The 14,782-nt window shown below is 45.8% G+C and overlaps 1 protein-coding gene across 2 annotated transcripts in view; it reads right to left on the bottom strand.

Annotated features, from left to right (window-relative positions):
* Eefsec (eukaryotic elongation factor, selenocysteine-tRNA specific) overlaps window positions 1–14,782 on the bottom strand; it is a 214,039-nt gene that overhangs the window by 154,884 nt on the left and 44,373 nt on the right. The window lies entirely within an intron of this gene.

Below are 14,782 nucleotides of genomic sequence, written 5' to 3' on the forward strand. Positions count from 1 at the left end.
AAGCTAATCTGGTCTACAGAGTGAGTTCCAGGACAGCCAGAGATACATAGAGAAACCCTGTCTAGAAAAAATAAACAAAACAAACAACAAAAAAAGAATACTCTGAAATGAAAACACTCTGCAGGCTGCTGTCAGAATGAGGTACTACACACACACACACACACACACACACACACACATATTAGGGTGAACATAGTAACTCAAAACCATAAAACAGTATGGAGCCAGCAAGGAATGTTTAATTATGATATGGAGCAAGGCTCAGGGTTCAAACATTGTTGTAAATCAGGGTCTAAAATTTTATATCCAGAATAATTACATCTAGATAAAACCAGGAGAGAATACTGTGTACTAGATTCATAGATTATCATTTCGTCCTTCTACTGGCTTCTCTATCCCAGAAACATATTCAATACATATGAATGACTGTCATGGTCAGAGGCAAAAATTTAAGAGAGTAATAGGAAGAATAAAGCCCAGCCTGCTGCTAGGGAGCCTTGTGAGGTAATTAGCTGAGTCACTGGTGTGGTGGTGGCTCTAGTTTTGATATTCACATCGATGGTCTTTTCCTTTTCAGTCCTTTTTGATCTGTTCATCTTCTTTCACAACGTCCTGACTACTGTGTTTTCAAGGTGGAACACTCCAGTTGTGGTCCGACCTCTCCCACCTGTGTCAGGATGTCTCATCTCGTGGGAGTGGCTTTCTTCTGAGCCTTGTCATTTGGTCTGGATATTCACCTGAACAAAGGTGACCTCCATAGACTCTGGATACAGAGGTATCCTTAGGGTGACCAGGCTATAGTGACTAGGCTCTAAGAGCATCTCCAGGTGTTCTCTCTCAGTTGATGAAGTGGCTCTTGTGACACCTCTGGGCATAGCTGTGGATCTGTCATTCTTTCCTCATCAGGGCCTTGCTACATGTGCTGCCTTTGTTAGTACTGCTTCACTTTATATAGCATGCCAATGTACCTAGGGCATATGGCTTCCCAGGGCTAGCATGGTCTACCGTGTCTAACAGGAACCTGAAGAGAGCAGTTAATCATCAGGCAAATGCAGTACATCTAAGAGGGACATGTGCCATCATGCCACTCTTATCCCTCCAGACACTGACGGAGACACAATCCACTGAAAGAGCTAGAAGTCCCTAACTGGAAGCCAAAAGAACTGTGATTTGTCCTACCACCAGTCATTGTGATGTACATAGCACCACCAGCTGACTGCTACAGGTGTCCCAAGATGTCACCTGTACCTCCCAGTTTCCCAGTGCACAAAGTGTGTTGCTTTGTCTAGTAACATTAGGCAAGTGGTTGGAACCTCAGAACAGGTCCTAGGTGAGCATTAAAAACCCACACAGCAGGGCTGAGCAGACAACCCAGTCTGTAAAATGCTGTGTTCAGGTCCCCAGTAGCCATGTAAAAACCATATCCACAGTACACTACATACTTGTCACTCCAGTGCTGGGGGTGGATCCCAGGAGCGTGCTGGCCACCTGCCCAGCCTAACCAAAAGAGCAAGCTCTAAATTGAGGTGGATACCCTGACATCAACCTTTGCTGTCTACAAAAACCCATGCAAGTGAGCACAATCATTCACCAGCACACCCCACATATATGTGCACACATGCACAAGCACCCCCCCCCTTGCGGGGACAGCATAGAAAGCTGTATAAGTAAAGAAATAGTCTGCAGCCATCTCAGAGGAGGTACAGAGTCTGGTGAGCTATACCCTGCTGAAAGAATGCATGCTACCCTAGGCCTCCTGCATCGCTTAGAGCCCCTTCACCTGGCATTTCATGTTCTCTACACCTGTTGAGACATTAGCATAGGTTAACAGCTCTGACCTCACAGTCATGTAAACACTCTAAGAGAAGATTCTGTATGCGGGAACTACTATTACTCCACATCTTCCTGTGGAGATGGACCACATCAATTCATTCAGTTCCAGACATCCCCTGACAGGAACAGAGGCATTATCCCTTATGAACACCCTCTGGAGCAATGATAGCTGAGGTCAAGTCCCAAGTGAACCTTGTAACTATTAAGAGACTATCTCTGTGTCCTTGAAGTGCTCTAGCTACAAAAGAGGACACATGATACATACCCCAAGAAGTTGTGTTGGCACATCCCCACATTAATATGTATACTCCAATAGCCTCACAGTAAGTGCACAGGAGCCCTGCAGGGCAGCTCAATGCTGGGGCAGGTAACTAGCATCTGCCAGGACCTGGGTTCCACCCCTAACACTGCAATTAAAAAAGAAAAGTCTGCTCTGTCCTTACCATCACTCATTCTTTCTGCTACCCATGCAACTTGCCAGCAGTACTGCGTTCCTGTAGGTAAAAGTGGGTGTCTTCACAAAGGACTTCAGACAGCAGAACAGTGCTAGGTTCCAGGGACATCTAACTCATCAGCCATTAATTTTTTTTCAAGTATCTACTATGTGTCAGATACTAGTGTAAGGAAATATACTTATCCTCGTGAAGTTTACATTCTACTGAGACACAAATGGCAAATATTCCTGCCTAGCCTTGTTTCTATATAAAAGCATGCAGCAAACCAAACAGCACTATGGGACAGAACAGGTGCTGTGGGATGCTGTTCTAACGAGTATGTATGGCAGGAGGCTCCTTAGCAAGGTAGAAAGGAAGAGGGGTCAAAGCTAAGGCACTGTAGGCAAGAAGTCTCAGAGGAGAGCAGTCATGGAAATGCCACCATGAAAAGGCAATGTCAAAGAGCAACAAAGAAGCAGGGCCCAGTCACATGGAGCCTGGTTGGCAGCTGCAAGATACGAGTTGTGTTATTCCTAATAAGGCCAATTAGGTTGAGGAATGACGGGACCTGTGTATTTGCTGATGTTTACTCTATCACGTGGATAATGGGGTTACTGAAGGAGAAAAGACTGCAAGGAGGCTATTTGGGAGGTGGCTACCACTTGCCAGAGGAAGGAAGTTGGCTGGACCAGGAATCACAGGGACTATAGTAGTGCAGTGCTCTAGAGCACGTGCCTGGAATGAACCCATCTGCCACGTGGGCTGGCACAGGTGACAGGGAGAAACTCCCTCTACACCTTCCTTGGCACCTCTTCTCTGGTTCATCTCTCCACAGCTATGTACTTCCTGACAATAGGCAGTGGCCCTCATGCACGGAGCAAAGTTTCTGAAGAGGTGGGAGGATGGCTAGTCTTGGCTGAAGGAAATGAATAGAATGGGAAGAATTCTTACCTTCCTCACTAGGAATTCTGCCAATAACACTCAAACCAATAAACACACTTTAAAGCATGCAACCCAACCACCTATGAGGCTGAGATGGCCACTCTGGCGTGGCAAGAGGCTCTGTCAGCACTTGCTCCAGGAGGCTGGACCTTTTCCTGCTCATGCAATGAACTGTGCACCCGGCACAGTGAAGGAAGGAAGGGATAGGTGAAGCTCCAGCCCAAAGGCCACCTTCAGTCCACATCCAGGCCTCTGGAAGCATACACAGGCAGTCCCAGGGAACACAGCCCATGCCATCATGACCAGAAGGTCCAAGAAGCTGCATACAGGGCCATCCACTCAAAGGTACAGACACCGTGATGGAACTAGAACACCAGCCATCTGTTTATTTTAAACAACTGAAACAAAAATTGTTTTAAGTTACAGCTGGTGTCTGGGCCACTCCATCAAGCACTTAAGATACTGAGCTGATTATTTTTCTGGCAACAAGAAAGAAAGAAAGAAAGAAAGGCTGCAAGCATGGTGTCCTGTTACCAGCTGTTTCGGAGCAGTCCCTACAATCTATGTCTGCTTCAGGCCAGACCCAGCAGAGCAGTCTGCGCACATGAAGCTGCTGTGATCTGCCTTTTTTCCCCCTGCTCCCCATCCCCCTCCCCCAGGCACTTAGCTTGCATGAATCACAAAGGGAGCCCTGTGAAGAGCTTCCTGAGTGCTCAGACCAAAAACTGGTAAGACACCAGAAAATAACCCCATGCCATTACCACATCTGAATTGGCCTCTGCCTGTTCCCTGGATGTGAACTGCAGCTTTAGCTCTCTACTGATCTGTAGAGTGGACAGAGCAACCCAAGGATGCTCTTGAGCCTCGTGTGCAGAACAGGGGTGCAGAAAGATCCCTTAGAGTGTGCACAGGGGATTAATATTTCCAGTCTGTCAGGCCCATTTCCAAAGGTGCTCACCACTTGACCAAGTCTTGGCACCGATATCAACCATCCCCAAGATGTTGAGGATCCCTGCTCAGACCTACTACCAAGGCCACAATCATGCTAAAATAGAGAGGACTATGCTGAGGGAACACACTGTGTACCTGGGGGTGGGAAGAGGGAACTAGTGCTGCCACCGGTTCCTAGACTCAATTCAGATGCCTCCAGGCAGTCCATAGGGCAGGTGGGCACAGGTCTAGGAGACTGAGAACTAGTCTAAAGGATCAAGGAGTGTGTGAAAGCCTGATTCAGTCAGCCACCTGACAAACTGTAGCTCCTCCCTGCCGAAAGGTAAGGGAGGCAAGATATCATCTTTGCTGCACACTAGGGTAAGAGCTAGGACCCTGCTTCCATTCCAATCCCTCCTCTCCTTGAGATGAGGCCCACACAGTAAGTACCCAGAGTGCACGTGATTAACCCTGCATGAACTTCAACTAGTGCCCAGCAACATCCTGCAGATTTGGTGCCAGTTCACATCCAGCCTCCGCCAATCAAAGGACCTACCTGTGGAATAGGACCATTGGGGGCATCCCAGGAGTAATCAAGACCAGTAGTCTGTAAGCAGGTCCTCCTGAGACCTTGGGATCTTGTGAACACATCAAGAGACAGACCCAGAAAGCTAGTACAGGTATGGGCCGGTTGTTACTGGACTGAGGCAGGTGGCAGACCTGCAGGGACACCACTGCGACAACTTGGTGTGAACAGCATGGCCTAAGCCCAGCTCTGCCTCTCCCTAACAAATCCTTTTCCCAGAGCTGCTCTCAGCTCATTCCCGCTTCCTACACTCCACAGAGCCTACACTGCACTGAAGCCTGCTGGCTGCTGGTGACCATGAAGCCACTGGTAGGGGCTGAGTCTGCTGTCTGGCCAAGCTTTGATGTTCCACCATTGTACAACTTGGCCAGAGCCTCAGGCTTGTTTATTTTTTTCTGTCTAAGTTCTGTGATGTTCCAACTAAACATGACAGTCTTATCAACAATCTCCAGGGAAAGGAAACAGCAGAATACTCGGTTTGTCATGAAGACTGGCAGGTCTGCTAGGCCATGTGATGTGGGAGAAAAGCTATTTCTGGGAGGTTTGGAACTCCAGCCAGAACATGGCCACTCCTGTTGTTTTAAAGACCCCATGCCCCAACAGGGATCACTTATTTCCCCTTCTCAGTCCCTAACATTGGGGTGTGCTGTGGGATGGTCTGTACTTTGCTAGTACAAAAAAAAAGAAACCTTTTTTTTTTAAGGTTTCTGGGCTACATGCTGCTTTAATAGAAGCATAGACCCCCTATTTCTGAGAATTGATGGCTCCCAGAACTGGAGGAAAACGTATCACCGCCATGTTGGGAAGCTGAAGTGGGCGGGGGCCAGCAGCCACAGCACCAGCGCTGTTTCAGGCTTAGAATGCTGCAGTTTAAAGCAATAGACTCAAGGTAATATAAAAAATAAGCCACGTAAAGATGGCTACCACACAGAGAATCTGGATTATGTACTCTTTGATATTTGTAACTGAAAAAAAAAAAAAACATTTGATTGCAAAAGCTGTTGAGCTATGTCAAAATGTATATTTTAAAGGTACCTTGACTTCAAAATTTGGATGTAAGGACACGTTGCTTTGGAAAGGAGGCTCTGCTTTTGTTTCCACAGAAAGCCAGAGGCTATGGATTTGTTCCAGATTAAGATACATCGGGTTTGACCAGCCAAGATCCCCTGAAAGGTCTCCGATGACACCAAGGCCCAGATGATCCAACATCCAGAACCATTTCAAGGAAACTGGCACAGACGATACACCCTCACGGACTACTCCATAATCCTATGAGGATTTTCTTTGTGTCCCCATAAGATACAGCACCCCACTCCAGCAGGAAGTAGTAAGAGAAGCTACGCCAAAATTCCCAAATATACCAAGCTGGCTTTGGACATGTGTAAAAGTTAAAACCTTCCTCTTTAAAAAAAGAAAAGGGGAAGTGCTGTGGGATGGTCTATATGTCAAATTGCTCTGATTGGTCAATAAATAAAACACTGATTGGCCAGTGGCTAGGCAGGAAGTATAGGTGGGACTAACAGAGAGGAGAAAAGAAAGAACAGGAAGGAGGAAGGAGACACTGCCAGCCGCCGCCATGACAAACAGCATGTGAAGATGCCCGTAAGCCACATGGCAAGGTATAGATTTATGGAAATGGATTAATTTAAGCTATAACAATAGTTAGCAAGAAGCCTGCCACAGACATACAGTTTGTAAGCAATAGAAGTCTCTGTGTTTACTTGGTTGGGTCTGAGCGGCTGTGGGACCGGTGGGTGAGAGAGATTTGTCCTGACTGTGGGCAAAGCAGGAAAACTCTAGTTACAGGGGTGGCCTGTCTCTAGAGGTATACAGGGCTCCCAAACAGGTGCTGTCACCTTCTCTGTATCTTCTTTGGGATCTTCCTGGACAGTTCTCTGTATAGGGAGCAAAACTGGCCAGAGAGTAGAGATGGAGGAATTCTGTAGTCCCAATATGAGGAGTATCATCTTGGAGGTGAGGCAGTGACCATTAACACTTCAGGTCCTGGGTTCTGCTGTGCTTAAAGGTAATTCTCAAGAACTTCACAGGTTTAGGGGAAAGGGTATATCAGAAATACTCTTGCTATGTAGTCCAGTCTGACTCCAAATTCACCTTCCTTCCAAGGGCTAGAGTTAAGGTGTATTCTACCACACATGGGTTACCCTTCCTGGTTTTAGGATGTAGTTTGGAGTGGACTTTGAGTTCTTTCTAACTTCAGAGTCTGACTAGAAGGATCCTGAAGCGATGCTTTGACAAGGCAACTGAAGCACCATTACTGTCCTCCTCAGCAACCCCGTGCCACTGACCCTAACACAGCACTGCGTACATTTTGCTCACACTCTCATCAAAGGACATACATTCCGCTTATACTCTGATCAAGGCCCAGGGATGGTCAATGCTGTCATCACTGTCATAATCATCATCATTTTATGCCAAGTCACAGATGTTAGAAAGTGGAGTCAGGATCCAAACCCAGATAGATACTTGGAATCTGAAACCCAAAGATGGCCATGTCATCTCCAGGAGTTCAGTCTCATCTCAAATGCAGACAGAGCAAAAAAGGAATGAACACCTTGCCCCTGATATCTGAGTAACATCAATGGCCATGACCTTGAAACAAGATATACATCCATGAACCCCTTAGAAAAGCCAAAATATAAGTGAGATTCAACTATGCCTCATTTGCCAGCCATATGGCAGGAGGCATCAAGGGAAAAGGGTACATTTCTGGGCTAGATGTTGATATGGAATGACCTAACATTGTCATGGCCATAATGATGAGATAGTTCATCTAATTCAGCTGGTCACCAGCTACCTGCCCCACTTCTCTGCACCCACCTTCAACCATGGCTTACTAGGTTTACAGTCTCCTCCACAACTGCATAGGCATTTCCTCACATCTGCATGCTAGGATATACACAGATCATAACCATCAACTGCTGTGCACCATCTTTGTCAAAAGAATCTTAATTATGACTGTTAGGTGAAACACCAAGAGAGTTTCCAGTTTCCCTTTGGAAATAAAAAGACCCAGGTAACTCTATAATTCCACATCACATATTCTAGGGCTAACTGATGGCCTCTGGGCCTGGACCAGGTCATTTTCTCCTTAATAAGGATCTTAACTGGTGGCTGCAAATATAGATACTGAATGAATTTCGGCCTTGCTGATTTGAGACAAAATTTTTAATTTAGTCATCTCATTTTCTATAACTGAGAAATAGAATTCTTGATCTCATATTTCACAACCAACTTACACTGAATTAATGATGTGTCACTAAATGATTTTTCTGGGGTCAAAACTTTTTCTTATTCAATTATAATATATTATTAAAGATACATTCCAGAAATGAAACCCTAGCAAAGACTTGAAGAAAAGTCCCACAGCATAACACTCTCAAATATCAGTCATCCTGCACCAAATCATAAATTATCTGAAGGAATAGATTGGTGTACACAGGACACCCTGTGCTGTGCTGCCATCCACTCTGAGTTGCTGTGTGCACACCTGTGTACTACACACACACACACACACACACACACACACAAACTTAATAATAGGAACATGTACTGAAAATATACTGTTGTGATTACGTCACTGTGAAAACATCATAAAGTGTTCTTATACTAAGATGGTGTGTATACATATTTTTTTCATCTGATACAATCTTAAAGGACCACCATCAGATATACAATCTACTAATGTAATAAAACATCAAAAATGTCTGTGTAGGGCTGGAGATGTGGCTTAGCAGTTAAAAGCTCTTGCTCTTGCAGAGGACCTGGTTTCAGTTCCAAGCACCCAACATGGTGGCTCATAACAGGCTATAACTTCAGTTCCATGGGATCTGATGCCCTCTTCTGGCCTCTATGGGTACTGTACACTGAGAACAGAATCTAAAAACAATTTTTACCTCTGTGTATGTAAGTTGCCTAAAAGCCACTTTAAAGTAGCTTGCAGAAAATGACACTAATGCCCTCAAACACCTATTGTCTCAGAATCAGGACAGATACTATGACATCAAATTCTTCATTATCCCTTATGTCTCTCAGAACAGTTCTTGATTTTTTTTTCAGGGTACATCTCTCTGGATTCCTTGAATCTAGAATGCTGCCTGCCCTTTTGAGGAGGAGAGAGGCCTCATTCCTGATTTTGGCATTCTTGAAGGGTCTTATCTCTTTTATGAACATCATCAATATGATGTTTATCTTTAAGTCGACAAACTTTTTATATTGAAAGAATTGAAGTTTTAAAAAGTAAAGCAGCCAGGCATAATAGCCATACCTTTACTCTCAGCAGGGAGATCTCCCTGAGTTCAAGGCCAACCAAGGCTACATAGTGAGACCCTCTCTTACTAACCTCCAAAACAAAAAATGTTCATATGAATTACAGGATTATGCACTAGTTGAGATTTTCTAACATACATTAAAATAGGTCTGACACTGCCCCCTCATACAGCTAATGGGAAGAGACCTCAGCCCATGTTGAGCCTCCTACTTGGCTTAACCTTCCACTGCAGGCACTCATACCTGAAGGGCTACCTCCCAGGAGCTCTTGCCTGTGACATCTGCCAAATCTAGAATGTCCTGGGCCAGGTGTCTACCTGAGGGAAGTGTCACCACTTGGTGTACAGACAACAAAGCTGGGCCTCTCAGGAGTCATGTCACCTGTCAAACCCTTCAGGTCAGCTGGCTTCAAGAGCACTTTCACCTCACCACATTCATGCCAGGAACATGCTACATATTCTTGTCCCAGAAAAAGATGATTTGTACCCCCACAGTCAGCACATTGTCAGACCCATGTTAGGTGAAGAGCCAAGGACTCAGACAGGAAGAGATATCCCCGACCACATGGTCAGCTCCACGTGCAGCAGCTGCCACTCTTGAGGCCTGAGCTCCAACATCTTCTTCCCACTGGCTAGGCCAAGCAGTGGACAGCAGGGGCTAGCAGCAAACTTGCTGCAGGTCAGCGACAGTCTATCCAAGTTCCTCTCCACCCAGGAGACCAAGGATAGGTCAGGTGCTCTGACGGATGGGCAGCCCAGCCATCACGACATCAGCCTGAGCACTATACTGCACATTACTCCTATTTTCTTTTACCATGGTGGCTGTGGCTCAGTGTCCAAGAAAAATATGAACTATTACTTCACCATCTTAAAATGGAAGCCACGCCTCCAATCTTACCACTAGTCCTGGTGCAAGCCACGCCTACTAACACGAGACAAGAAGCCAACACCACAGTGTCAGGTTTTTCTAATATTAGCAAAGCATTGACTCTGAGTATGACTGTTTTGTCCACTCCAACCTTCCCACCACCCTAGTATTTATGCTACTTTGCAAACGACTAAGGCCATGCCACTGCCCAGGTACATACCAGCAGCGACAAAGCTGTGAGACCACCACAGTCTGGGCTTTTCTACTACTCTTCTCAGCCATTTGATACTTTTAAAGTTGGTCTGGCAGATAGGCAGGGTCCTTTTGCTTTTGCTGCTTAGGAAGCAGACAAAAATAAAAAGAAACAATGTCAGTCAAGCCAGCTGGCCTGATGCCTGAACGTGTGCCCCCAGCATCAGCAAGAACTCCCTTATTCTACATACACCAGATATCTGACAGGCAGCAGCCATGCTTCTTCCACTCCAGGGAAAGCATGCAGCAATCTGCTCACTTTGATGCTAGTATTCTCCCCCAAAAATGTTACTAGGAAACCAGAAGGAACCTCAAACCCCATGTTGCTGGTTTCTGGCATCTGCTCCGTGCCACAGCTATACCAGGCACACACTAGGAACCCTCTCCATAGTCCTTAAGGTTGGAGCTCATGAATTTCATTGTCCAAACAGGAACTAAGGTCCTCAGAGGCAAAGAGTAGAGCCAGAGTTGAGCCTAGATTGATCTAGCCTGGAATTCAGTTGTCCTTTCTATCAAAACAACCCCGAGTTGCAGACATACCTGTGCTGCCCTGGATGTCTCTGTGTAGATGTAGAAACCTCAATATCAGAATGTCTCCCCACTGCTCCACACTACCTTTCTATGACTCTCCTCCCCTCCTCACTGGGGCCACTTATGCACTACCGGAGCTTCCAGACCATCACCTTCTCCATTGACGACTCCTACATCCTACCGTTCTCCCTGCTGAACAATCAGTCTGTCTTCCCTCACTACAGTCACTGTCCTGGCACAGGCCTCTGCATTTCTTCCCTGGCTTCTCCAGTCTTGCTACCCCACCATCCACAGACCTACACAGGCTGACTTTCTACAGCACAGAAGGCTCCTAGTCACAACTATCAGTGGCTTGCTATGGCCTAAAGCAAAGTCGTCCAGGTAGGAGACATTTATGGTTACACAATTATCTGAGAAAATTATTAACTTTTTGGTCTCTTTCAACTTTTCTGATCAAACAATGAGCAAGTCCCAACTGGGAGCATAATCTGCTTAACTCTGCGAACTGTTCTAAGTTCTCTTTGCAACAAAACCAAAACACAGAGCAAGCTCCCAGCCCACAGCTGGCTGGAGTCTAACAACTGTTTGCTTTCAGGGCACTCCACACACAGACATGGGGCTCCTACATGCAAAGGACGTTGGTTTTCTACTTGCTTAGAGAGACAGCATTTCCTTACAATGACCTAAACCTTTAAATTGGATTATAGAAGTACATTAACTCAGAACACATGTGACTTCAAGCCGAGAAGAGGCTAATATACAGGTGGTTCTAAGTGACTGCAATCGAGAAAGACTGTCTTGTCTTGTTTTGATTTTTCAAGACAAAGTTTCTCTATGTAGCCCTGGCTATCCTGGAACTCACTTTATAGACCAGTCTGGCCTCGAACTCACAGAGATCTGCGTGTTTCTGCCTCCTGAGATGCTGGGATTAAAGGCGTGCACTGCCACCACTGCAGTCTGACTTGAGAAAGACTGTCTTGATCACCCAAATGCAGCTCTCTGATGCTGGCATACCAAGTCTCCCAAGTTTCCACCTTCACTGTCTGCTCAGACATGCAGACCCCAGTTCCCGAGTCAGACTCAATGTCTCTGCCAATGTCCTACCTAAACCAGGTCTCCAAGATGAGTTTTAGAGAAGAGAAATTCAAATGCCACTTTCCACTCAGTATGCTTCCCAAACACCAGCTACTTGTTTCTTCCCAGCCACAGGGCCACAGAATGTCAGAGGAAAGTCTGCTTCACATGGAGATAATCACTTCAAAGAAGCCCTTCCTAGGTGATTTTCAGGGGTAATTCAGACAGCACCCTGACTTGGCACAAACCCTTCATAGAATGTGTGATTCCCCATGATTGTTCACTGACATAACCTATTGACAGAAGCCCACCTCCCCCCATACTGTGAGCCCCTGGCATCCTGTATCTAGATGATGGACAGGTAGAAGGGAATGAGGTTCAGAGGTCACCATACAGTGAAATTGGCACCAGCAGCCCAAGGGTGCTGAGGGGCCAGAGAGGTTATAGGTCCAACTATGCCCAAGGAGGCTCTGGGAGGAGCTCTGAGGCCATGTGCTATTCACACTACTCTACTGCAAGTAACTCCTTCACTGAGATCTCAATCCAACTACCTGTAGTTTCCTTTGTCATAGCAATTCAAGCTCCTGGGACAAAACGTCTTGACTGGGGACAAAAAACAACAAACAAACAACAAGAAAAAGAAAAAACTGTCACCTGTCTAAAGAGAGAAAGAGATAGACAGGAAGGCATATGGGCAAGCAATCTTGTCCCTAACTTGGCACCAACTAGCAGTGACATTCAGGGAGTCAACCAGGAAGGCTGGCAGCTAGATGACCATAGAAATCCTTCTAGTACCTTTTAGAAGTACTGGGAGTGAGGATGATTAAGATGTGTCCACTTAGGTCAGCTCTGAGTGTAAACTCCTAACAATGTGGAGAAAAGGCTTCAGTAGTACCTTGGAACACAACGTGCAACTCAACACAGAGTGTTGAGACCAGGAAAGACCCAGCTTACCTCACCTGCTCAAACTGGTGTGTCTGACGTGTCTGTGAGAAAAGCCACAATATGCTGATCCTACCCTAGCTAGTCAACAAGTGGTCCCAAACCATCTCAGCTCGTGACTCTTTATACACTGCATTCACCCTCTACGTCTTTAGTAGTGATCCTGAACCCACTATTACACTGCATTGTAAAGCCCTCACAGGGATAAATTTCAACCTGAAAAAGGAAGAGAGAGAGGCAGGTTCCAAAAAGGTTGGTACATTGAGACATCCCACTCCTATGCTGTACTGCTAGTAACTGACTGTAAAAAGAATGGTCTGCAAAGGCAGTTAGCCATAATGCACCGATGAACTCCTTAGCAAGACTAAGGCCCTGGAGTTGGGTCTGGGCCACCCTCTCTTCCAGGCCAGATCTGTGGGATAAGGACTCTGGACAGATAAGTTAGGGCAAAAAAGACAAAGAATAAGCTCTAGAAAGGCAAGAGTTTTCATAAAAATGGAAGCATATGCTTAGTCTTTTCAGGCATTAGTGGGTGTGGGAGAAGCTGAAGACAACTTAATGGTCTAATAAAACGTTTACAGGGCGAAGGATCCTTGCAGACAAGTACTGCCTAGGACCAGCAGTCCATGTGCTGAGGCCTGAGGCCCTTTCTTTAGGCAGATTTCATTGCAACAGAATTATCTGTGCTTTAGAAAGACCCTCTTCCCTGGCAGCTTGGGAGCCTCTCATTAGGTCCTTCCTTGCTCCTGCAGTCCAGCTCACTACTGCCCTGTGGCTCCCCTCCCCTAGCCTGCTTGGTGGCACCAAAAAGGCATTTTCCATGTCTGTTTTCCCTGTACTGAAGCTTCCAGAAGGCAATCCTTTGCCTTGAGCTCGGCACAGAATCTGTCTGGCCTAGAGGAGAGATCTATCAATTTTCAGGTAAAAAGATGGGTGAGAAAACCAACAAACAGCTAAGCAAGGGACAAACAGTGATAGAAAGGTCTCTAGCTCATCTTGATTAACTTCAGCTGACATATCTTAAGCATCCACTTTAGTTCAAATTGTACAAAATCTGTAGAAATTAGCAAGCTGAGGCCAACCTGTCTGACTGCCAACCACTTCTCACTGAAAACCTCAGCCATGAAGCTGACAAAAGTATCTGACAGTGATGTGTGACAAACCTATACTCCTTTCTTCTCATTGATGCCTAGATAAATAAACCTCCTATAATTAAGTTTGACATTCCCAATCAGACAAACATGGCTGGATGAGTTTCCAATTGGACTTGGGAGGGTCCTACTTAAGCTCCCTCTAGTCAGTGTATGTATCCACAGTACATGGGGAAGACATGGGCACCTCAGGATGCCCCAGCACACACCCTGGCCACTGTGCCATGTAGATGACTGGGCAGGGAGGGTAGCAGGGAACAGCACACCTGTTCACAGCAAATGTGAGGATTCTAGGAAGCTCTCTGAACACAGTCGGTAGGCACTGTGACAATTCTACCCAGCCTCACACAAAAGAAGGCAGGGGACATCTGTGCTCAGGATAAGCAAAAGTAGGCAGGGAACGTCTTTTGAAAATCAAAACCAAGTTCAGTCTCACTAACAGATGCCAGCATTCAGAACAATGGCAGCTGACGGTATTGGGTGGACTATGCACTAGGCTTCATTTTATGCCATTTACATGTTAATTTGTTAATCTTCACAATGATTGCTGTAAATTCAAACAATTTTATTATTCCTATCCTGCAGAAAGGGACACTAACTGAAGCACCAAGTGGCTAAGTTACTAGCCCAAGTGGCAGAGCAAGTGCTGGAGCCAGCTTTCCTAGCAAAGTAGCAAGGTGCCAGAGTCCCTGTGCCTACTACTCCTACTCTGTAAGTCCAGACTCTTCTACATTCCTTCCTTATAAGAGTTCATCTCTATGCAAAGGACTTGCTCTTTGGGAACACACGACTTTATAAAGTAGTGATAAAACGGGATTAACTCATATGTCGTAGTCTGCTTTAGAAACCCCTAACTAACAGAATTCCCACTAAGAGTTCTAGTACCACTGACATCCAGTCACCCTGCTTCATGCACAGATCACTGACTTATTCTGAAAGCTGTTTTTTTAGGT

This window comes from Peromyscus leucopus, chromosome 3, assembly GCF_004664715.2.
Source record: "Peromyscus leucopus breed LL Stock chromosome 3, UCI_PerLeu_2.1, whole genome shotgun sequence".
Taxonomy (NCBI): domain Eukaryota; kingdom Metazoa; phylum Chordata; class Mammalia; order Rodentia; family Cricetidae; genus Peromyscus; species Peromyscus leucopus.